This window comes from Chrysemys picta, chromosome 5 (assembly GCF_011386835.1).
Source record: "Chrysemys picta bellii isolate R12L10 chromosome 5, ASM1138683v2, whole genome shotgun sequence".
NCBI classification, from domain to species: Eukaryota; Metazoa; Chordata; order Testudines; family Emydidae; genus Chrysemys; species Chrysemys picta.
This window is the reverse complement of record NC_088795.1, coordinates 109,458,200-109,483,881: the sequence shown is the minus strand read 5'-3', so window position 1 is coordinate 109,483,881 and position 25,682 is coordinate 109,458,200.

Below are 25,682 nucleotides of genomic sequence, written 5' to 3'. Positions count from 1 at the left end.
CGATGGATCGCGTGGTGTGACCGGGGTGGAAGCTGGAGGCATGAAGGTAGGCATAGCGGTCGGTGGGTTTTCGGTATAGGGTGGTGTTAATGTGGCCATCGCTTATTTGTACGGTGGTGTCCAGGAAGTGGACCTCCCGTGTAGATTGGTCCAGGCTGAGGTTGATGGTGGGGTGGAAGCTGTTGAAAGCATGGTGGAATTCTTCCAGGGCCTCCTTCCCATGGGTCCAGATGATGAAGATGTCATCAATATAGCGTAGGTAGAGAAGGGGCATGAGTGGACGGGAGCTGAGGAAGCGTTGTTCCAGGTCAGCCATAAAAATGTTGGCATATTGTGGGGCCATGCGGGTGCCCATAGCGGTGCCACTGGTCTGGAGGTATATATTGTCACCAAATTTGAAATAATTGTGCGTGAGGATAAAGTCACAGAGCTCAGCAATAAGTTGTGCTGTGTCATCATCAGGGATACTGTTCCTGACAGCTTGTATTCCATCTGTATGTGGGATGTTAGTGTAGAGAGCCTCTACATCCATGGTGGCTAGGATGGTGTTTTCTGGGAGGTCACCAATGCATTGTAGTTTCCTCAGGAAATCTGTGGTGTCACGGAGATAGCTGGGGGTGCTGGTGGCGTAGGGTCTGAGTAGGGAGTCCACATATCCAGACAGTCCTTCAGTGAGAGTGCCAATGCCCGAGATGATGGGGCGTCCAGGATTTCCAGGTTTGTGGATCTTAGGTAGTAGATAGAATAACCCCGGTCGGGGCTCTAAGGGTATGTTGATTTGTTCCTGTGTTAGTGTAGGGAGTGTCCTGAGTAGATGGTGTAGTTTCTTAGTGTATTCCTCAGTGGGATCTGAGGAAAGCGGCCTGTAGAATTGGGTATTGGAGAGTTGTCTGGCAGCCTCCTTCTGGTAGTCAGACCTGTTCATGATGACAACAGCACCTCCTTTATCAGCCTCTTTGATGATAATGTCAGGGTGGTTTCTGAGGCTGTGGATGGCATTGCGTTCTGCACGACTTAGGTTATGAGGCAAGCGATGTTGTTTTTCCACAATTTCTGCCTGTGCACGTCGGCGGAAGCATTCTATGTATAGGTCCAGACTGTCATTTCGACCCTCAGGAGGAGTCCATGTGGAGTTCTTCTTCCTGTGTTGTTGGTGGGAGGGTATCTGTGTATCAGTGCGCTGTTCAGTGTTATCATGAAAGTATTCTTTGAGTCGGAGGCGGCGAAAGTAGGCTTCCAGATCACCACAGAACTGTATCATGTTCGTGGGGGTGCTGGGGCAAAAGGAGAGTCCCCGAGATAGGACAGACTCTTCTGCTGGGTTGAGTGTGTAGCTGGATAAATTGACGATATTGCTGGGTGAGTTAGGGGTACCCCTGTTGTGGCCCCATGTGGCAGGTAGGATTTTAGACAGCTTACGGTCCTTTTTCCTTTGTAGAGAGGTGAAGTGTGTAATGTAGATCTCCTGTCTTATTTTAGTAAAGTCCGTTTGTGTGGAGGGTTGGTTATTTATGAGAGTCTCCAGGTTGGAGAGCTCTTTCTTGATGTTTTTCTGTTTGCTGTATAGGATGCTGATCAGGTGGTTCCTCAGTTTCTTTGATAACGTATGGCATAATCTCTCACTGTGGTCTGTGCAGTATGTAGATAGCAATGGATTTTTCACCTTCAGTCCATTTGGTATGATGTCCATCTGTTTGCATTTGGAAAGGAAGATGATATCTGTCTGTATTTGTGCAAGTTTCTTCATGAGGTTGATAGATTTCCATTCCATACGGCTAAATGCAGTGCCTTGCATGGTGTCAAGTATCAGAGGGGTAGCCGTGTTAGTCTGAATCTGTAAAAAGCAACAGAGGGTCCTGTGGCACCTTTGAGACTAACAGAAGTACTGGGAGCATAAGCTTTCGTGGGTAAGAACCTCACTTCTAAAATCCTGAAACCGCTATGGGCACCCGCATGGCCCCACAATATGCCAACATTTTTATGGCTGACCTGGAACAACGCTTCCTCAGCTCCCGTCCACTCATGCCCCTTCTCTACCTACGCTATATTGATGACATCTTCATCATCTGGACCCATGGGAAGGAGGCCCTGGAAGAATTCCACCATGCTTTCAACAGCTTCCACCCCACCATCAACCTCAGCCTGGACCAATCTACACGGGAGGTCCACTTCCTGGACACCACCGTACAAATAAGCGATGGCCACATTAACACCACCCTATACCGAAAACCCACCGACCGCTATGCCTACCTTCATGCCTCCAGCTTCCACCCCGGTCACACCACGCGATCCATCGTCTACAGCCAAGCACTGAGGTACAATCGCATCTGCTCCAACCCCTCAGACAGAGACCAACACCTACAAGATCTTCACCAAGCATTCTCAAAACTACAATACCCACACAAGGAAATAAAGAAACAAATCAACAGAGCCAGACGTGTACCCAGAAGCCTCCTGCTACAAGACAGGCCCAGAAGAGAAACCAACAGAACTCCACTGGCCATCACCTACAGTCCTCAGCTTAAACCTCTCCAACGCATCATCAGTGATCTACAACCCATCCTGGACAATGATCCCTCACTTTCACAGACCTTGGGAGGCAGGCCAGTCCTCGCCCACAGACAACCTGCCAACCTTAAACATATTCTCACCAGCAACCACGGACCGCACCATAACAACTCTAACTCAGGAACCAACCCATGCAACAAACCTCGATGCCAACTCTGCCCACATATCTACACCAGCAACACCATCACTGGACCTAACCAGATCAGCTACAACATCACCGGCTCATTCACCTGCACGTCCACCAATGTTATATATGCCATCATATGCCAGCAATGCCCCTCTGCTATGTACATTGGCCAAACTGGACAGTCACTACGCAAGAGGATTAATGGACACAAGTCAGATATCAGGAATGGCAATATACAAAAACCTGTAGGAGAACACTTCAACCTCCCTGGCCACACAATAGCAGATGTAAAGGTTGCCATCTTACAGCAAAAAAACTTCAGGACCAGACTCCAAAGAGAAACTGCTGAGCTCCAGTTCATTTGCAAATTTGACACCATCAGATCAGGATTAAACAAAGACTGTGAATGGCTATCCAACTACAGAAACAGTTTCTCCTCCCTTGGTGTTCACACCTCAACAGCTAGCAGAGCACCTCACCCTCCCTGATTGAACTAACCTCGTTATCTCCACACTGATATATACCTGCCTCTGGAGATTTCCATTACTTGCATCTGAAGAAGTGAGGTTCTTACCCACGAAAGCTTATGCTCCCAGTACTTCTGTTAGTCTCAAAGGTGCCACAGGACCCTCTGTTGCTTTTTACAGATTCAGACTAACACGGCTACCCCTCTGATACTTGAGGATTTTTAATATTACTCAAAATGTTTCAAAAGATTGTTAGTGAAAGTTAACCCACATCAGTCATGACCTTGACATGAAAAATTGCCACCCACCTTTAAAAGAGAAAGGGACAGACAACTCCAATACTACTAGCTGGTGCCAAAGTGTTCACAGCAGTACACATGCACCCCCACCAAGATGGAACTGGTATAAAAGCAAGCCAATCCCTGATTCTAATGGTAGAAGTAATTAAATATCTTGTATCAATTCAAGTCCTGGTACTCTTGAATGCGAATGCTATAGAGTGAAGAACTCAAACTGCATTTAATGCTTACTTGTTACTTTAAGTTAAAATTGCCATTGATTTCCAAGAGGCTTCAGCTCATCAACTTTGGTTACAACAGAGCAGCTTTCTCAGAGACAATAATTTATATCCATCTCTCTCCCAACTGTATTTCCCAACACTTAGGGTGTAACTGTTGCCCAAACAAAAGCCATGTTACTGGACTAAGCAGGATAGCCTCCTTTGATATTCTCTAGCATGTGCCTTGTGTAAATATTTATTAGGGCTCAACAAAGAACAGTAGGTCAAAGCTCTTATTGTCTCACAAGATATGAACACTGGAAATCTTTCCGTTTGGTAAATACTAAATAGTGTTGGTTATCACTCCTTGCCCAAAACACATTAATAGGCCTTAATAAAGATGACACGTATCCTACAATTTCTCAGGGAAGAGTAGACTTATTTGACTCAAAGTCCAAGCTGTATGCAGAGAAGTAAATCAGTGTCAGAAACCATGATGAGGATAGTCAGGCCTATCATAGCCAGAAGCAGGAGTCCAGAGTTGGGTTGGAGCAAAGTCAGAGTGAGAGCCAAGCTGGAGCAGGTTTAGGAACAGGGCTAGAATGAGAGCAAAGCTGGAGCAGACTTGGGGTACGTCTATATTCGATGTATCAGGGATCGATGTATCAGGGATCGATTTATTGCATCTTGTCTAGACGTGATAAATCGATCCCCGAATCGATGCTGTACTCCACCTTGGCAGGAGGAGTATTCGGAGTCGACGGGGGAGCCGTGGCGGTTGACTTGCCGCCATGAGGATGGCCAAGTAAGACAAACTAAGATACTTCGACTTCAGCTACATGTATCTTAGTTTGAACCCCCCCCGCCCCCCAGTGTAGCTCAGGCCAAGGCTTTAGGATTAGGAGTCTGTTGCCACTATCAGACAGGGGAGAGTTTCAAACCCTGGAGTGGCCTTGAGCAGACTGAATTTCTGGTCATCCTGTGAGGATTATATACCAGATCTGAGAGTCACCAGACCAGTTCCGGGCTTGTGGATTGGCTGGAGCCTAGTACAGGAATGACTCATCAGTGCACGTGGCTTAATCAGACTCTAGTACAGGGATGACTCAGCACCTTACAATCAGCATCCCAGACTTTCTGTATCTGTGGTGAGTTTGAGTTATTGTGATACTCTTTTGCATAGAATTAAACAGGATTCAAATGAGGAAATTCTTCACTTCCTGTGGTTATGGAAAACTTTACCTCTGTAATAATTTAGCTGCTCTCCCACACCCTACTAGACAGGATGCTTTATAAAACCTTGTTAGTGCAAATCCAGCTTATTTCAAAGCCTTGATCTGCAAAGCTTCTTTATATTCAGATTTCTGATGGTTTTTCTACAATACAAGCATGTCATCTAATTTTATTCAAAGTTCTGAAAGGGCTCCTCAAATCTCTTACAGCATTTCATCAAGTTGTGTAAGCAGTAATGCTTTCTGAAAATACTGTATCTACCTTAAGAACATGGGGATTGTTATATAAGAAAAAAAATCACTGGTCCATATAGTTTGGCATCTGTCCCTGATAGGATACTCATATAAACCACCTGTAATGTACTTAAATAGTGCAATCGTATATGCTATACGGAATAGGAGGAAGGTAGTTTACCGTACTGATGATATAATATGGTCAATCTAAACTCTTACCGGCAAGTTACTTGGAATTCTGTTAGCTGAGCTGGTAAAGGGCCCATGAACGATCAACATTCTTAAATAACTCATACTGGGCAGGAGTCTAATGTATAGCATACATAGAAATACTAATTTAAGAGACACCATTTAGACTAAATAAACAGTGATCAGAATTTTGACGGCAAACTAGAAAAGACTTGCACCCAAAAATAGATCCACATGTTTGGACAGTTCCTCCCTATTGCCCGTTCCCACAAACATATTTGTCCGTACTTCCTAATTTAAGCCAGGGCAAGAAGCAAAACCAAGGTGTTTCTGAAATTCCCATCTGCTATATGATGTATCTAACTCTATGGGCAGAACAGTGATTTCTCTCTGTGTCTTCCAACATTGAATACTGACCATTTAGTAAATAATACATAATAATGGTCATTATCATAAATAATACATTTCACGAGATAGCCCCATGAGATTTTCAGTCCAGAGTAGTTCAGATAGCTTTGAATAGGCAAAATATTTAGAGGTTTATTTGAACTGAGCCTCAGAACCATTTACATTACACCCGGGAACACACCGAAAGGGCTGAAAGGCTACAGTTTGTTTTAATGGAAATGGAGGTAAATGGAGGTAAATGGAAATCGAAATGGAGGTAAATAAATTGGTAATATCATCCTCTTAGAAACGTATAGCAAATTTTGATTTGTATATCCTGTGCTCCACGCACAGATCTCCCATTAATGTCAGAAGAATATCAGAGTAAAGACCCGCTGTGCAGATCTGAAAGGAGAATTTTGCTGTTGGAGTGGCTCTTGTAAAGTCTGAGAGATAAGGAATTATTTTTGATGGGATTTGGTCATTGTTCCTGGAGCTATATAACTAGGGTTATATGTGCTGGGCACAATCTTCCCCTCCAATGTGCATGCAGAACTCTCATCAATTTCAGTGGGAGTCACAAAGGGGTGTATAAAGAACAGAACTGGTCCTCTGCTCTTTATTAGGACATGCTGGATGAAATCCAGTGCACACTGAAATCATTGGGAGTTTTGTCCTTGTCTTCAAAACAAAGGCACACTCAAGGCCACTCAGGACTGTAATTCTAATGACTCAGATGGAGAGGTTTTCGCTGAGTATTGTCTTTCGAGTAAGGACATGTGTGTGGAGGGGCGGGGGACCACAGACACAGCACAAGGAAAGAGAGACACAGGGACAAAAAAAAAAAAAAAGACAGGAGAGAGAGAAAGCCAAGCAGACACAGCCTGGAAGCACAGTGATGTGGCCCTGAGATAAAGCTAAAGCTACAAGAAAAAGATTCTTGGGTACAGAATGTCAGCTGGAACGGCAGGTTAGGAACAGTGATTTCTATTATGTTCAAAGAAACAGGACTGTGTGTATTCCCTTTAAATAAACAAGATTGCATCAAAGAAAATACCAGATCCCATTCTTGATTTCCACTTCTCACTGAGACACCAGCAGGGCTCTGAACTTTGAGTAGCCACTCGGGTTAAAAAAAAACCAATATTTTAATGAATAAATAAAAAGTAACAAACTAACCCAAGAACACGTATAGTTTAGCTATCCAATTCTACCTGGCACAAAAAAAGGGAAAAAGGTTTCTGCCGTTCTTTACTATTTCAAAGTGGCGTATAGATTGACAATTGAATATAAGACCCAGTGGCCTCCATTTTGTTGTGTAAAATATTTGGGAAATGGTTTACACTGGATGCAGCAATGTGCTGGGAAGAGCTTTCATTAAAAAATCCACCACCAGCTGAAGAGGGGTTGAGATGATTTCCTTGAATCTGATGGAATTCACCCCCTCTCTGGATACTGCTAAACTCTTTGGGAGAAATCCTAGAATAGTGAGCATAGTGACATAGGTCATTTTTTTCTCTGCTGTGTATGATTCTATGACATACTGCCTTTACATTTGTTACTCCATAATGGGCTTACATTTTGATCTCCCCTCAGTATGTCTTAAGTATTTTTCACTTTTCTAATGCCAAAAGTTCTTCAGTTGAGAGGCTCCAACAGGAAAGGGATACAGGGAGTATGAGCTTTGATGAGATCCTTTAATCCACCCCTAATCCCACTCAATTAAAGCTCTGCTGATGACAGAAAAATCATTAAGTGCTGAAGAATAGGAAAATGAGGGAAAACAACTCTACATGAGAAACTAGATACAAGGCTTTTAACTGGGGTGGTCTGTTCCCTCTCCTCACACCATGTCTCATTCTCTTTCTGCCATTCTGAGTTAGCCAATATTTTATTTCTTTTAAATGGCCTGGTAAAAGCTTAACTAATGCAGCTACCGAAATTAACAAGAATAGGATGTACCAAGCAAATAACACAATTCCCTAATCCCAATGCTGCTGAGAGGAAAAGGGGAAGTTGGGATTTACCTGAGGCTTCCATTGGATAATTATTCTCTCTTACTCTCTGCTTATAAACTGTTACATAGTAGTGCTACTAAACTGTGCATTGGATTCCAGCCCATAGGTTGCTTTCTGTCTGAGTAATTATTAGGGCTGTCAAGCGATTAAAAAAATTAATCGCGATTAATTGCGTGATTAAAAAAATTAATCACAATTAATCGCACTGTTAAACAATAATAGAATACCATCTATTTAAATATGTTTGGATGCTTTCTACATTTTCAAATATATTGATTTCAATTACAACACAGAATACAAAATGTACACTGCTCAATTTGTATTTTTTTTATTACAAGTATTTGCACAGTAAAAAAACAAAAGAAATAGTATTTTTCAATTCATCTAATGCAAGTACTGTAGTGCAATCTCTTTATCATGAAAGTTGAATTTACAAATATAGAATTATGTACAAAACAATCTGCATTTAAAAATAAAACAGTGTAAAATTTTAGAGCTTGCAAGTCCGCTCAATCCTACTTCTAGTTTGGCTAATTGCTCAGACAAACAAGTTTGTTTACACTTTCAGGAGATAATGCTGCCTGCTTCTTGTTTACAATGTCACCTGAAAGTGAGAACAGGCCGTGCCATGACACTGTTTTAGCTGGCATCGCAAGATATTTGAATGACAGATGTGCTAAAGATTCATATGTTCCTTCATGCTTCAACCACCATTCCAGAGGATGTGTGTCCATGCCGATGACGTGTTCTGCTCGATAACCATCCAAAGCGGTACAGACCGATGCATGTTCATTTTCATTATCTGAGTCAGATGCCACTAGCAGAAGGTTGATTTTCTTTTTTGGTGGTTTGAGTTCTATGGTTTCCGCATCAGAGTGTTGCTCTTTTAAGACTTCTGACAGCATGCTCCACACCTCTTCCCTCTCAGATTTTGGAAAGCACTTCAGATTGTTAAACCTGAGGTTGAGTGCTATAGCTATCTTTAGAAATCTCACATTGGTACCTTCTTTGCGTTTTGTCAAATCTGCAATGAATGAACAATATGTGCTGGGTCATCATCCGAGACTGCTATAACATGAAATATATGGCAGAATGTGGATAAAACAGAGCAGGGGACATACAATTCTCCTCCAAGGAGTTCAGTCACAAATTTACTTAATGCATCATTTTTTTAATAAGCGTCATCAGCATGGAAGCATGTCCTCTGGAATGGTGGCCGAAGCTAAAAGGGGCATACAAATGTTTAGCATATCTGGCACGTAAATACCTTCCAATGCTGGCTACAAAAGTGCTATGCAAATGCCTGTTCTCACTTTCTGGTGACATTGTAAATAAGAAGTGGGCAGCATTATCTCCCGTAAATGTAAACAAACTTGTTTGTCTTAACGATTGGCTGAACAAGAAGTAGGACTGAGTGGACTTGTAGGCTCTGAAATTTTACATTGTTTTGTTTTTGAAGGCAGTTGTGTAACCAAAAAAAAATCTAGATTTGTAAATTGCACTTTCACAATAAAGAGATTACACTACAATACTTGTCTGAAGTGAATTGAAAAATACTATTTCTTTTGTTTATCATTTTTACATGCAAATATTTGTAATCAAAATATACACTTTGATTTCAGTTACAACACGGAATATAAGATATATATGAACATATAGAAAAACATCCAAATATTTAATAAAGTTCAATTGCTATTCTATTGTTTAACAGTGCAATTAAAACTACAATTAAACACAATTAATTTTTAATCACAATTAATTTATTTGAGTTAATCACATGAGTTAACTATGAATAATCGACAGCCCAAGTAATTATCTTGGGTAATTTATCTTGAGTAATTGTTGGTGGTGCTACATGTAAAACAATTATCATATGTACTGTAAACAAGATACAGTAATGATTTTCTTTACCCTTTTCCAAAATGTTAACTAACATAAGTATTACCTGCTACCTTGAAATGTAGTTTGTCCCTCTGCCTGTTTCTCTGGTTTCTCTGTTTGTGTGGATATGGTGGGGGAAAACAGTATAAAAAGCCCCTAAGTGGCAATACATGCTGGCTTTCCCACTCCAGTCACTGCATGTAAATGGTACATTCCCTCCCACAAAACTGATAGGTCATGGGGATATATGGGCATAGCAGGGGAGATGTGAAAGGAGCTAGGAAGCAGTTGGTGTATATGGCATTTTCTACTGAGAAGGCTGGGTACCATATGCTGTAAATGTTGAGTTAAGTAAATATGGCTTGAAGCAGTGTTAAGTCCTTTATACCCCTTCTTTACAGAGTGCACACATGGGTCATGTAGCCCAAAATAGGACAGCTACCATCTGGGGCATGCTGTCATGACTAGTAGGGTAGCCTAAAGAAATCTCCAAGGCACAAACCCTTCACACATCTGGCTGAGAATTTACAGACTTGTGGTCTTGGTTTTCTCATAGATCTCCAGTCTCCATTTCTTCTCCTTTTTGGCCTGGTCTAGCTCAGCTGAGCCTGCTCCCCAGACAGTCCCACAAGGGAGTTCAGGGAGGAAATTCACCGATACTGAGACTTTTATGCAATCTTGATTTCTTGCACTCATTTTTTCCCTCCATGTGAGTTTCAAACAGGAGTAGAATACCCAGATCTACACTCTTGTCTTCCTTCATCACTAACCTACAAGAAAAAAAAAAAGGTCTGGTATCCAGGCAATCTCTATGCACCTATAAACTGAAATGCATCTCATAAACAGTAACCATGTTGAAACAGTACACTTGCTATTTGTAATCACATTATAACCAACTTGTAGTGGTGATGTAAGATGTTTCATTTGTAGATAACTGTAATGGCATTGCATAGCATGGGGAACACAACCTTGGCATCCAAAATATATGATTAGATTGTCAGATAACAATGGATATATATTTACCATTCACATAAGCTCTTGAATGACAAAAATTCGATAGGCCTTTTATTTAATAAAAAAGGACACTCACTCAAATTTGCTCATGCAAATATTGCTGGCAGTCATCTGTGACCATTTTGACTACTGGCTTATACATTCAACCTGTCTCTACTCTAACCTTGTCCTCCCACACCTCTTCCCCTTATTTCTCTACTTATTCCCCCGTTGTCTAAACCCTAGATTGTGAGCGCTCTGGGGCAAGCACTGCTTTTATAAAAACAACAAGGAGTCTGGTGGCACCTTAAAGACTAACAGATTTATTTGGGCATAAGCTTTCTTGGGTAAAAACCTCACTTCTTCAGATGCATAGAGTGAAAGTTACAGATGCAGGCATTATATACTGACACATGGAGAGAAGGGAGTTACTTCGCAAATAACTGGTTCTCCACTTGCGAAGTAACTCCCTTCTCTCCATGTGTCAGTATATAATGCCTGCATCTGTAACTTTCACTCTACGCATCTGAAGAAGTGAGGTTTTTACCCACGAAATAAATCTGTTAGTCTTTAAGGTGCCACCAGACTCCTTGTTGTTTTTGTAGATACAGACTAACACGGCTACCCCCTGATACTTGACACTGCTTTTATGTTATTTGTTTGTTCAATGCCTAGTACAGTGGTACCCTAATCCCTGTTTGTGGTCCCTAGGCATTGCTACAAGAGAAATAATAACCCACTGGTCCTGATCCTGCAAACACTCTAGCACAAGTAATAATCGCTATGTGTGCTAAGCATTTCCAAGATCAGGTCTATGATTTGCACAACTGGAAAACAGTCTCAACAGAATCTTCTGAGGATTCACTTGATTGACCAGCAAATGTTGCCAGGCTTGTATTCATTGACATTTATTTTGATGTAACAAAAAGCTTTTGAGAGATATGTAATTTTCAAGTATTGAAGTACCTTGCAATTTGCTTGTAGATTTCACTTGGACAGCTCTAAAGTCCTGTCGCTATTCAGCCGCTAGAACCATAAACGGCTGCCAGCCATCAACTTCAGCTGCAAAATTACATGATCTGCAAATCTTCCAGAGCTACTCTAGCTTCTATTCATAGAGCAATACTGTGATGTACGGTAGTTGTTCCTGATGCCAGGGATAATTTTAGAGGGTACTTGGCTGGTTTATTCTGTCTCCTTATTTGCATTACTTGGATACAGGTACTCTAAGGTCACAGTCAAGACCTTGCTAACAATTCCTCGGTCGTATCACTTTACAGCCTTGTGCTTGTTATTACTGACTAACGTCAGGCTGCAGCAGAGAATCAGCGGGCAGGCTTTCTCTGGCAGTTTGTTCTTGTCTATTGCAACACATACAAAGCTGACTGCTCTTCAGTTCTGATATGTGTGTAATATACATAAGTCAACTTTTTGGACTTGGTCTTATGAGGTGCTTTCTAGGCTATGACCAAGATTTTCACAGCACTGCCATTGAGTTATTATTAACACCAATTAGAAGTACTGTAGCTAAATCCTCGGTTGGCTTTGAAATCTAAATCTGTTGGTATGTAGTTATGATTCCTTATAAAATTTCTGCCCAGTAATGACAACCTTCAAGCTGTTGATGAAGTTTGGAAATATTAATGTGTTGAGGGCAGTATTGCCTAGTGGATAGACTGAACTATGATTTCAGAGACCTGAGTTCTAATCCCAGCTCTGCCATTGGCCTGCTGTGTCAACATAGGAAGTCACATCACATGGTTGTGTCTCAGTGTCCCCATCTGTAAAATGGGACTGACGTTACTGACCTCCTTTGTAAAGTGCTTTGAGATGTATGGATGAAAAGTGCTTATTGTGAGGTAAGCTATCGGTCAGAGTTCTGTCAACTTTATAAAAATAATGGGAACCTACACAAATAACTATTGCCCAAATATCTAAGTGATCTGATACTGTGCCTTTCAGAAAGCTTTTGACAAGGTCCCTCAACTAAGGGTTTAGAGCAAACTAAGCAGTCACGAGATAAGAGGGACAGTCATCTCATGGGTCAGTAACTGATTTAAAGACAGGAAACAAAGGGTAGGATAAATGGTCAGTATTCAGAAGGAGAGAGGTAAATAGTGGTGTCCCCCAGGGATCTATACTGGGATCTGTCCTGTTCAACATATTCATAAATGATCTGGAAAAAGGGGTAAACAGGGAGGTGACAAAGTTTGCAAATGATACAAAATTATTCAAAATAGTTAAGTCGAAAGAAGACTGCAAAGAGTCACAAAAGGATCTCACAAAACTGGGTGACTGGTCAACAAAATGGCAGATGAAATTCACTGTTGATAAATACAAAGTAATGCACATAGGAAAACATAATCCCAACTATACATACAAAATGATGGGGTCTAAATTAGCTGTTACCACTCAAGAAATAGATCATGGAGTCATTGTGGATAGTTCTCTGAAAACATCCGCTCAATGTGCAGCTGCAGTCAAAAAAGCGAACAGAATGTAAGGAGCCATTAGAACAGGGACAGATAATGAGACAGTAAATATTACAATCTCACTATATAAATCTGTGGTACAGCCACACCTAGGATACTTAATGCAGTTCTGGTCAACTTATCTCAAAAAACAATATTTGAAATGGAAAAGGTACAGAGAAGGCAACACAAATGATTAAGGGTATGGGACAGCTTATACATGAGGAGAGATTTAAAAAACTGGAACTGTTCAGCTTGGAAAAGAGACAACTAATGAGGGGATTTAACAGAGGTCTATGAAATCAGGAATGATGTGGAAAAAGTGAATAAGGAAGTGTTATTTACCCCTTCATATAACACAAGAACCAGAGGTCACCCAATGAAATTAATAGGCAGCAGATTTAAAACTAACATAAGGAAGTACTTCTTCACACAACACAGAGTTAACCTGTGGAGCTTGTTGCCAGGGGATGTTTTGAAAGCCAAAACTATAACTGGATTTTAAAAAAATAGATAAATTTATGAAGGCTACATCCATCAATGGCTATTAGCCAAGATGGTCAGGGATGCAATCGCATGCTCTGGGTGTCCCAAAGCCTCTGACTGTCAGATGCTGGTACTGGATGACAGGGAATGGATCACCTGATGATTATTTGTTTTATTCATTCCCTGTGAAGCACCTGGCATTGGCCACTGTCAGAAGACAGGGTACTGGTCTAGATGGACCATTGGTCTCACCCAGTATGGCCATTCTTATGTTCTTATGTTTACCTATTCAACAAAGAAAAAATAGCATATGCAACATTCTGGTCACAGAAAATATCCATTTAGAGAGAACTCTATCTCCTTCCAACATATGCTGCTGCTTCTGTACACCTTTTGCCACTTCCTTCATTCCTGAGAATTACAAACTAGAATTACAAATTCTCCAATAAAACTAAGTTTCATCAGAAAATGCCAGTTTGTTTAACTTAAAATGTCTTACAAAAACGGATCAGGCGCGATGAACTTCCTTCAAATCATAGGCAGGTTTCTGATGGTTCCCTGCCAGCTCACCTGTTGGACTACTGGAAGCCCAGGCTTCCAGGGTCCAGGGCTCTGGGGCTGCCCCACTGTGTGGTCTGCCCTTGGGCTGGGCAGCCTGGCTGTCCAGCATCTGTGTCTCCAGGGCAGCCCCACCATGTGGACTGCCCTGGGCTAGGGACACCAGCCAGGGCTTCCAGACTCCGAGGCCAGCTGGCTCCTCGGGCTGCCCTGAGACACAGACCTGGGAGCTGCCACAGCTGTGACTGCAATAGACATTTTTGACAAGAATGTCAATTTCACTCAGCAGCTGCGGGTCTGGAGAGCTTATTTCATTTCAGAACAAAACATGTGTTTGACATTTTGGGGAGATTTCCAGTTCAGGAGCAATCTTGAAAAGTTTGGTTTCGTTCCAATTTAAAGCAAAACCAAATGTCATTATATTAGAACTTCTCACGGACCATTAACCCCGTGTTTCAGTTACAAACTGCCGAGCCACGTGCGCGGTTTGTCTATTCTGTATCTGTGGATCAGCATTTTTTAATTCCACACAGCTCAGAGGCAAAGGTACAAATTGGGGCTATTCCGTGGCTTGGCCACAAGTTTTGTGCCTGAGACAACAAGCTGTTGCACTGCCCCGGAGCAGCCCAGAACCCAGACTGTAGCTCAGAGACCCACTTTCTGCTTCCTGCACTTGCCCCACACCTGGGCCTCCCAGTACAGCTGTTCTGTCCAGTGGGTTGGAGGAGAAGAGCCAAGACTGCTACTCTCTGCCCTCTTCTGCCCACTCCTCTTCCACCTGCACAGGAAAAGGGAGTAGTGGCTCTGCAGAGGGTGCTTCTCCCACCCTCCACTGCTACTACCCACTATGGAGGTAGCTGCCACTTGAGGAGTCAGTTATGTCCCTTTACTTCCCTGGGTGGGCATGCAGGGCAAGCCACTATCTGGCCCCTATAATGTAGGAAAAATGAGTTGACAGTTCTCTCATGAATGAACTAGTCTTTCCAGAATCAGCATTTCTTTTATGAGACGGGGGGGTTGGGTCTCATAGTCCAAGCAGGAAAAGCATCTATACATTTGCTTATCTGAAGTGAACATGGTGATTATGCACATTGGGGAAAAATGTGGGGAGAAACAGAAATGATAGCAAAATAGGATAATATGTAGAAAGCTGAGGTTCAGGAGCCCTTTTGAGTCTTCAGTGGAAAAATAGCATCTATTCCAAACCCAAGGTGCCTGATCTTTATGGAGCTACATCAAATTACACCAGTGGAGGATCTGGCACAAAATGGGCCCTGATGTCTGATCAGCAGAAGCATATTAGCATCACGTTAGCAAATTTCATGTGCCCTACTACTTAGTTAAGAAACAATACTTAACAGGACTGGGATTGGGAAAACAACCTAACAAAATCACATGAAAACCACTAAAATTCACACAGGGTAAATTTAAAAAGGTCCAAACCATTTTCAAAAACTTAAGCTATTGGATGACAGAAAAGAGAGAGAGAAAGAGAGAGAGATCCGATTCACTGCTGTTTTACTCCAGTTTTATGCCAATATAAAACTATTGATTTCAATTGATTTTCAAATACTGGATTAATGCAGTGGTGAAGCCCATAGTCTTGATATAGTCCTTACACCATGCACAAATAATTATCACTTAGCAAGCCCCTAAATTTCAATACTTAATTAAATTAACATAAAATTGAGACCAAGGTATAGGAAAAGAATCATTAAAAGATTAAGTGTATACATATAAAAAAGACATTTTAAAATATAAGATGGCTGTGTGTTTGTTCTTAGGGTTAGCAATGGCTCACCTCTTTATGAGTTTGTGAATGACAGCTTAATTTGCAACTAGAAGAGCAAAGAGTTTGGTGTGATAATTTACCCTGAAATAGCATACACACAATTAGCCAACCAATGTATATACTGATTATGAAACAGTATATGAACTAATTGTTTTTAGCCAATTGAAAATCACTTCTCTTGTCTTCTCAATGGCCATTACGTTGGCAGCCAATGTATTATTTGCCACTTGAAGAAGCAGTTTATGTGTGAATGTGTGTATATATGTTTTAATATGCAAGTTTAATGGTGCTATTTGATTTTCAAAAATCAAAATGAACTATATTGTGTCCTACATTGAGCCTACATATTGTGGCATTTAGATTGAATTTGCTTTTTGTTAACTAATTTATTATTATTAGTAGTAGTATTTATTTTATTATTATTTTGGTAACATAAAACAGGAAGACAATAGGATCAGTAAATCAAACCAAAATGAATGCTTAAGTACTTGTGCATTAACATTAACACTATCCATTAATTTCAGTTCAAACTATTCTTGCTTTGTTGTATAATACAATTCTACGAAAGACTATGTAATTTGCATGCTACAGCAAGATGCATTATAAAAAGTCATCTTATATTATCAAGAGCTTCCAGGGAACTGGTAGCTAGCATATAGTATCTATATATCAAAGATAAGCCCCTAGTGAGGGTACTCCTTGATTTCTCATTTAGGAGAGTGTACTTTGTTGCCTTAGCAATTCTTTCCTTTCCTAAAATCGAATCATACTGGCATCCCTTCAGGTTTCTAGAGGCTTAGCCATCACTGCTCCGCCTGCAAACTGTCAGTAACCTCTTATTTAGCAACTTTTAAATTTTCCTGCATCTATCTCAAAACTACAGGTGCACTGTATCACATCCTTCCAGAGGATTCGTGGCTAAAAGGAGACTTTAATTCTAAATTGCTGCTTTAAATCATCATAGATCTACCATCTCTTCTGGGTCATGCTATCTCAGTTCAAGTGAGTTTTCTTCTTCTCATGAGTTTTGATTTTCACTGCTTGGCGCTTGGTGCACCATCTGAAATCAGCAATAGGCTTTTGGAACTGTGGTTTACAGTTCGCCAGTGAATAAATGGTTTATTATTTACAGTAGGTATTATTGAAATAGAAATATCAGACAGATAATTAACCTGCTTTTTTCTAAGGCAGCCCCTCATGGCCATCTCCCTTGTGGTCTATCTGTTGATGGGTGTACTATGTAGCAGTTAGTGAATGTAAATGAGTGGGATTTGCCAAACTAGCTGAAACGTTTTATCCATAAACGGCTGCTTTTGCTGCTTCAGGAATGTCTGCATATATGTTGTGGTCACCTCACAAATGCAGTCAACAGCAATTCCTATTCTTACATACATGGGTGGAGCTCTGATGCTATGGTGATTGGGGCCACACAAGTAGACAGGAAGAGGTAGCCAGTTCTGTAAAGTGAAAACATTGAATCCAATAGACTGTGTACCACAGACACAAAATAGTACGCTTTGTTTTGGGTTGGCCATTGCAGGCTAGGGGTATGGCACGCCAGCCAGGGCAGTTGTCCCAGATTGTGCCATTGTCAGGCCTGTGATGCTGCCACCAAGCACTGCTGAGATGAACAGGTGCACAACACCATTCCTCCTGGCCACCAGAAAGTAATTGAGTGTTGCTGTATGGAGCCTGATGTTCTCCTTCCTTCACCATCAGTGGATCCCCTTAGAGCCTCTTCTGAGCCGCATCTCCCATGTGCTAATGCCTGGAGAGACCCCTTTTAACCCCCACTCCCGCTCAGTGGTAAGGCTCCTCCTGAAGCCTAAGGGGAGATAGGAGGAGAAGCCACTCTTCAGGCACAGGCTCAGCAGCACCCCAGGGAATGAGAAAGTGAGTGTGTCTGGGTGCCTGGCTGAGAGTATGGGATGGCCTAGTGGATGTTTGTGGGGGAGGGCGTAATGGGGGTGAGTATATGTGTGCTTGTGCCTAGCTGAGTAAGCAGCGCATGGAGGGCTGAATGAGTGTGGGTAGGCGGCAGTGGTGTCTGGGTGAGCCAGGCTTCTGACCAGATTAAAGTTAAATAGAAACATAAAGGTATAAGTGAGTGGGCACAAATGTAATAAGGGGAAGCCCTCTGGGGAGGACTGGGGTATTGCAAGGAAGAACACTGTGGAAGCCACTTGGGGCACTGCTTTGGTATCTTCTCCTGGCCCCATGAATCTTAGCTTTGGCCCTGTGGGTACCACAGCTAGTTCACTTGATTGTAGACAGAGCTTTAAGAGTTTTGATATCTCTTGTGTGGGAGGAAGCTTCTCCTGCTTCATGTGTCCATTGAATTGATCTTGCTCAGTAACAAAGAATGTATTATTCACAGTAGGGGCTGATTTCCAGAGATACTGAACATCCATACTGAGCATACCAAGCAAACAGGACAAGAGCAAATACATCATCATGGGCATTGTCGCAAATTTTCTTCCTCTCCGTACAACTAACTCACAGGCTGTTCCCTCGGGAAAGATCTGTTCCAAAAGGATCACAGCTAGAACAAATTTGCAGTCACAGAAACATAGGATTTGCCATACTAGGGGACATCATTAGTTCATCTATCCAGTATCATGCCTCTTACAATGCCCCTAAACCCCATATTCAGAAAAGAACAATAATGCCACTGGGCAGTTGTTGAACGTGCTATAATGGAGGCAACAATTCCTTACTCACCCCATGGGTTATCAGTTTAAACTCTGAAGCATGAGGCTTGAGGCTTCATCACCCTTATAACTTTCAGCCTTGGTAGCATAGCTACAAAACTGCAAATGTTGTTCCTGTTCATACAGACACCTAATCCTTTTTTAATCCTCCCAAATAGCTTACCTTGGAGATTTCTGTGGCAGTGATTCCACCACTGATTGACTATACACTGCAGAAAAAGTACTTCCCCTGACTCTGTTTTAAATTCGCAGATGTTCACATTCACTGGATGCCTTGTGAGTCACAACTGATGGGACGAAGGGCCTGATTTTAGAGATGCTGATTCTACCCCGGTCCCAATGGCTTTGACTGGAGTGATGGGTGTTCAGTATCTCTGGAAATCAGCCCCTAAGTGAAATGCCCATTGCTTGATAAAATATTTAAAAGCCTGATATTAGTGTATCATTTGTAGGAAAGCATTTTTGTATTTGACCATTTTATTATATATATATATATATGGATATAGATTTGCATGTGTGTGTGTATATATATGCACACACACACACACATGCAAATCTATATCCAGTTATAGATATCTATCTATAAACATTTATTACATTTTCTGTATGTGTGTATCTATTCTATATAAGCAATATATATAAACAATAATTATTAAAGAAATTCCCTGTAGAGCTTTCTGACAGTGGATACCTCTATGATTACTTCCTGGAAATAGCTATGTCCCTGTTAAAAGGCAGCAAATCAGGATAGCAGAGAACTCTTTCCCATTAGCTTGTTTTCAGTTCTCATCCCTGCTTGAAAAACTTTCCTTGCTCTTGTCAATGTGATTTTGGAATAAGAATAAAAAGAGAGAAGTTGGCTGCATGGAAATCTCTCCTGTGCACTCCTCTGAGCCCTGATGAGGGTAAGAGAGAATACAGAGGAATGTCCAAAAGGGACACAGGAGCACTGGGGAGTCAAATTATATAGTTTCCTCTAGAAATCCTGAGCCCCAGTGCTTGCAAAGTAAATAAAATAAATTTAAAAACCACACCCTAAAACCATCTAAACTCAAAAAAAAAAAAAAAAAACATTTTAAATGCATGTTGAAATATATGGACTTACTTCAAAATTAACTGCTTTTTCCCTTGAAATAAATGATAGAAATGTTCTTCCCCTGAGGGAATCAAACTTCCTTCCCTTTTGCTAATACATGGCAGCCTCCATAAATATTACCTCTTCTTTTGTTGTTGTTGTTGTTGCTGTTGTTGTCAAACACTCCAATTCAGTCGATTTTGATGGAAGACTGTATGATGCTGCAATTGTGGAACATGCTGTAGCTGTAGTTTTCCCTTTAGGCTGTTGAAGTCAAATCTCACATAGCCATAAGTAAGGGAGATGTCTTCTACATCCACTATTCTGGTTAGGCTATTATTCCCAGCTGACTTTTTTGCAAGCTGAATCTCATTTTGCTACTTTCCATATTTCTGACCTCTAAAGATTCTATTGTGTAATTTGCCCTCATTAGTATTTGCCTTCAATTTAATATCACCTGTAAATTTAATCAACATCCCCCCCTCCCACAGCATGAATAAAGATATTGAATAAGTCCACATCTAACATAGAGCCTTGTGGCACTCAACTCGAAATCTCCTTGCAATATTACTATTTGCATGGCATCAGCAGCATGTTAGGTGCTCTCTTTGAAGTCCATTTAAAACTGAACTGGACAAAAATATTATTATTTATTATTAGTTAGTAGTATTTGTACTGCTGTAATGCCTAGGAGTCCTAGTTATGGATCAGGATTTCATTGTGCTAGGCACTGTACAAACCAGGGGTGGCTCCAGGCACCAGCTCAGCAAGTGTGTGCCTGAGGCGGCAAGCCGCGGGGGGTGGCATGCCAGTCGCCGTGAGGGTGGCAGTCAGGCAGCCTTCGGCGGCACGCCTGCAGGCGGTCCGCCGGTCCCGCGGCTTCGGCGGCAATTCGAAGGCGGGTACGCGAAGGCGCAGGACCGACAGATTACCCGCAGAAATGCCGCAGAATCCGCGTGACCAGTGGACCCGTGCCGCCGAAGGCCGCCTGACTGCCGTGCTTGGGGTGGCAAAAAGCATAGAGCTACCCCTGGTACAAACACAACCAAAAAACCCAAGTCATTGCCCCAAGGAGCTCACAATCTAAGTATAAGACAAGAGACAACAAATGGATAGAGATAGATGGGGGGATACAAGGAAACAATAAGACAATATGGGTCAGCATGATAGGTAGTGGTATTAGAATATATTGTAGAGCCCAGTTGGTCTTGCATTAGAACAAGAATGGGCAAATGGCCTAACAAGTTATTTCCCCTATTAAGTTTCTATATCTACCACACTTGCTTTCCCATCCAAGCTACACTTCTTGATTCCCATCCAAGCTACTAAAGTTTCTTAGACTCCATTTTGATTTTCTCATATTTATATTTGAAATGAATAATCTGTTACATGAGACAATGGGTAAAGAGCACAGCAATTGTTAGGTAGTCTCATTATTATACAGCAGTATCATTAAACACAAGGAGCCAAATGCAACTCTGGAGGAAGGGAGTGCAGCTCCCAGTGACGTCAATGAGATCTGGATCCCTTTCCACCAGGACTGAGTTTGGCTTGATATATCAGACAGTGATATTAACAAGAAAGTAGACAACTGGGCCAGATTTATTCCTGGTTTGTGTGAGCTTCTGTTAGTCTAAGTCAAGCTGTGGGGCTTCTAGTAATAGAAAGTCCATTGGGAATAATTTGCCACAGCACAATATGGAACTCAAAAATTGTGTGGCCCCATCTGAGAAGTGGCATGACCATGGCACCCAGGGAATATATTGATATAGTGCATCCCCTGTTGTCAGAATTCTATGGAGCCCATAGCACAAGCTACAGCTGCTCTCCCCCCTGGCAGAACTCGAATGGGAAATTGGGGGTGATGACATCACCTACTTTCTCTTAGGTGAATCCCACTGGAAAACAGTGGGGCTTCCTGGTGAAGTGAAATTCACCTCTCTGTGCCCCATAGGAGAAAAAGGGGGTAAATATGTTTCCTTTTCATAAATCATAGGCTAAAATCCATTAGCTTTAAATTTGTATTTATTTTAAATACATTATTACACGTTGTTAGCTTAGAGCATGATACTGGGTTTGTCTGATATTATTTAATGCACTGAATATTATTTCTCTTGTGTGCTCAGACACTACAATAATGGGGTCTGTGTAGTAACCTAAATAGAATAGACTTGGTGTTACAGCAATATTGCAGTCCAATATTATAAGACAAAACCACAACTTTGTGGGCAAAATGTTAGGAAAATATTCATTGTTACCAGGTGTGGTTGCCCCCTGTCAAAAAGCAATAGAAAAAAGTTGCATATCATCTTTTGGCATTTTTAAGTGATAGCCCTGTGTTTACACTATTAGCTCAACCAACATTACTCTGCTTCGTACTAAAATAATAACAAGGACAGAACCGTTTGTTCAGCCTGACTGTTAGGAGAAGAAAATGATGTTGTGTGGAGAACGGCAGGAAATTATGTTGACTGATAACAAATATAATTATTTCAGAATTATTATGATTGTGTCACAGTCATTCCAGGAATGCAAAATATTTTCCCACCTCTCTCTCCTTCCTCTCTTCTACACCACGACTCCTTATCTTTGCTTTTTGTTCTTGCCTTCTGCAGCAGTTGCAACACTGGCGCTGTGCCCCAGAACATGAAAGATGTAGCATTGTGGATTAATCTAAATTTTGCCCAGAATAGGATGGATGCAGAAATATTCTATTTAACAAAGGTCTGCTTTATCATTACACAGTCTTTTTTCTCTTCCACTGCATGGTGAAGCTCGAGTTAGGTAGAATGTGTCATGGGGCTGAGTAGAGGACAGATTTTTAGAAACAATAGGGACCAAACAAGAGATAAACCAGATGTAACTGTGTGGAAGGATAATGGTTGGGGGTTGAGATCTTGTTGGTTAGGTATAGTGAAAAAAAGAAATGGTAGGTTGGTGGTAGGAACAGAGTAGAATGGGAAGCAAGGGTAGGAGAAGGAATGGTGGAAGAGGGTTAGCTAAAGATATTGAGGAGGGCTGTTTGTACATGGCACAGAGCAGATGTAGGAAGAAGAGCTGGCTTGGGAAATTTATACCTAGATGAGAAGAAAGAAATGGAAAAAATATGGGGAAGGGCAATGCTTATGGTCAGTAGGCAATAGGTTTTGATGGAGCTGTGGAATAGAGACAGCAGAGAGACAGAACAGACAAGATAAATCAGGAAAGCCAGGTGAGGGAGGCAAAAACAAGATGAAGGAATCAGAGAATCACTAAAATAGATGAGAAAGAGAGCAAGGGGCACTGAAGGGATGAATCTCTCTTAAAGTGCTTCAAAATCTGAACAGGAGTTTGTTGAGTGGTCTAATGGATTAGAAAGTGCAGGGGAACTTTGTAAGAGAGTCCAAAGCAGGAGACCTTAATGGGAGCATTGTGGACAGGAAAGCTTAATCTGTAAGCAATTAACATTACCCTGTTAAATAATATTGAGAAAAGAGTAGCCTCTGATGCAAGAATGGTCCATAACTAATTGAAAGGTGCAGTACTCTGAATAGAGTGAGTGTGACAGAAAAGGACCATTCAGACCGAGCACTAGCACCAGGTTAGATTACCCCAATTAGTAGTCAGCAGAGGAAAAAAAGGCACAAGTTTCTGTTCCTAATGCCTACTGGAATCAGTTTGAAGAGACTCCATCCCCCACTCCACTCAGATAACCTGCAGCTTCAATGGAAACCCCATTCAAATAGCCAGCTGTCCCTGGGAATGGTCCAGGGGTGCAAACATGTAAGACAAGCATTACTGTACCATCAATGCATACATTCATAATGGCTAGATGACAAGAGATAGGACAGGTTTAAAGAGAATAATTAGAGAATATGCCAACGGAAGACTCCAATTACAGCACGTAAAAGCTCATTAGTGAGCTACAGTAGCCAACGTCCCTGTCCTGGCAGTACTAACTGTCCCCAACCACCTTTCTTTGGGCTAGGAGCCATTGAAGCTGGAGGGTGGAAGGCAGATTTGTTTATCTGATTGCATTTGCTGGCAGCAAGTTGTTGGCATTTCAGGTCAGTCATTCAGAACTGTGAAAAATCCATTGCAAAAAAGGGAGTCCTATATGTGATTGGCTGCCTTGCTCATTGTAGCCAGTCACTACTCTTCAGAGAGGTCTAATGTCCTAATGATGTCAGCAAGCTTTATTGATTGCTCACAGCTGAAGGAACAGGGTCTGGTAGGGACAGAGTCCATCCCAAGGACTTGCTGTACTTGTAAGCTAGTTAAGTAGGATTAAAATTTGGATGGTGAGCAATTGTTTTCCATGTCCACTGAAGGTATGACAGGAAGTAATTGGCTTGCTCTCTACAGCAAGGGCGATTTAGGTTACATATTAGGAAAAACTTATAAGGATAGTTTAATACTGGAATAGGTTACTAAGAGAGGTTCGGAATCCCCTCACTGGAGGTTTTGAAGAACAGGTTGGACAAACACCTGTTATGGATGGTCCATATATATATAGTCCTGTCTTAGTACAGGGAGCAAAACTAGATGACATCTTGAGGTGACCTTCCAGAAAATGTAGTCAAGCTAACTGTAGCAAAACACCCTCTTTTAAAGTCCCTAGTCTTTTTTTTTTTTTTTTAGTAAACTTGAGAGTGATCATATAGTGACAGATCTTAAAATTTTACCAATTGGATATAGATAATTGGATAATATTACCTCCATTTCCCCAGGATTTTCTGTTATTCCTTTTACCTAGGCAATACTAGAAATAGGGTATTAATTAGATTCATAATCTATTTATTACATGAAGTAAGGTAGTTGCAGAATTGACAACCTCAAGAGTTCAAAAATAATGAGTCAGGCCTCCCAAAATCATGATATTGGCCCCAAAACCATGAGATTATTTAGAGATTATATTGTGTTTTTTGGCCTGTCTTTTGATTTTTGAACTCCCCATGCCCATCCTCAGTGTGTGTGAGAGAAAATGTATGTTGCCAACTTACCTGAATGTATTGGGTAAAATGACTTTGTCTCCTGGTGCAGGAGCTCTGACCCGCTGTCATCTGACCATCCCCTACCTAGTAATAAATTTTGCTCTACCCCTTCAGTCCAGCCCCCCTCAGATCAGCCTCACCTCTACGCCTCCTGGAACTCTTACCCCTCCTCTCCCAGGCCTGGAGACTACAGTGGGAGTCCTTCTGCCCTTTCCAGGCTGGGAGAGGTAGCTCCAGTAGCTCTTCTCCACGCTATGCCTGCTCCCAGGCCAGATGCTGCAGGGATGGGGGAGGAGTAAAGGTACCATCCTATCCCCCTTGCTGCTGGAGGGGACGAGGGAGCAGAGGTGCCCAGAGCTGATGGAATCTTTTGCTCTCTCTTTCCACCTCTCCTCCTGTGAGAACAGCTTTGGGTTGCTGAGGAGAAGGGTGGAGGACAGAGACCTCTTCCTATAACTGCTCTGATTGGTTGTTCTGCCCCGAGGGTGGGTAAGTGGAGCAGACAACCAACCAGATATCTTATATTTGGTAAAGGGCTGGGGCATCTCATGTCATCATGAGCCTGGCTCCAGCCCCAGTTAAAATCTCCTCACTCATGAAAAAATTTCAAGAGTTGGCAACACTACAAGGGCTTTCCAATTTATACAGATAGGGCTTGCCAATGCCTCTCAACCACAAGCACTAGCAGCACCTATGCTATTCTGTTGCCAGGTTACAATTTATTCTAGAGCAGAGACTGAATGGACTTTTTGTCCCTCTTGGGTTGTCTCTCTTATGTTCAGTTATGCCCATCACATTGAATAACCCAGGGAAGTAATAAGCTCCATAATGAAGTGAAAACTCATACTGAGCAAACTGCAAAAGGATTATTGTTCCAGCTTAGACCTTAAACTCAAAGAAAATGGCTATGCGAGGCCTCTCTCTTTGTAAGCCTCGCATCCTATCCAAGTTCTGGAACTTATGGTCCCTCTCTGTCTTGCATTCTAGCAGCTTAAGTCTTGTGGAGCTCTGGGATCTGTAG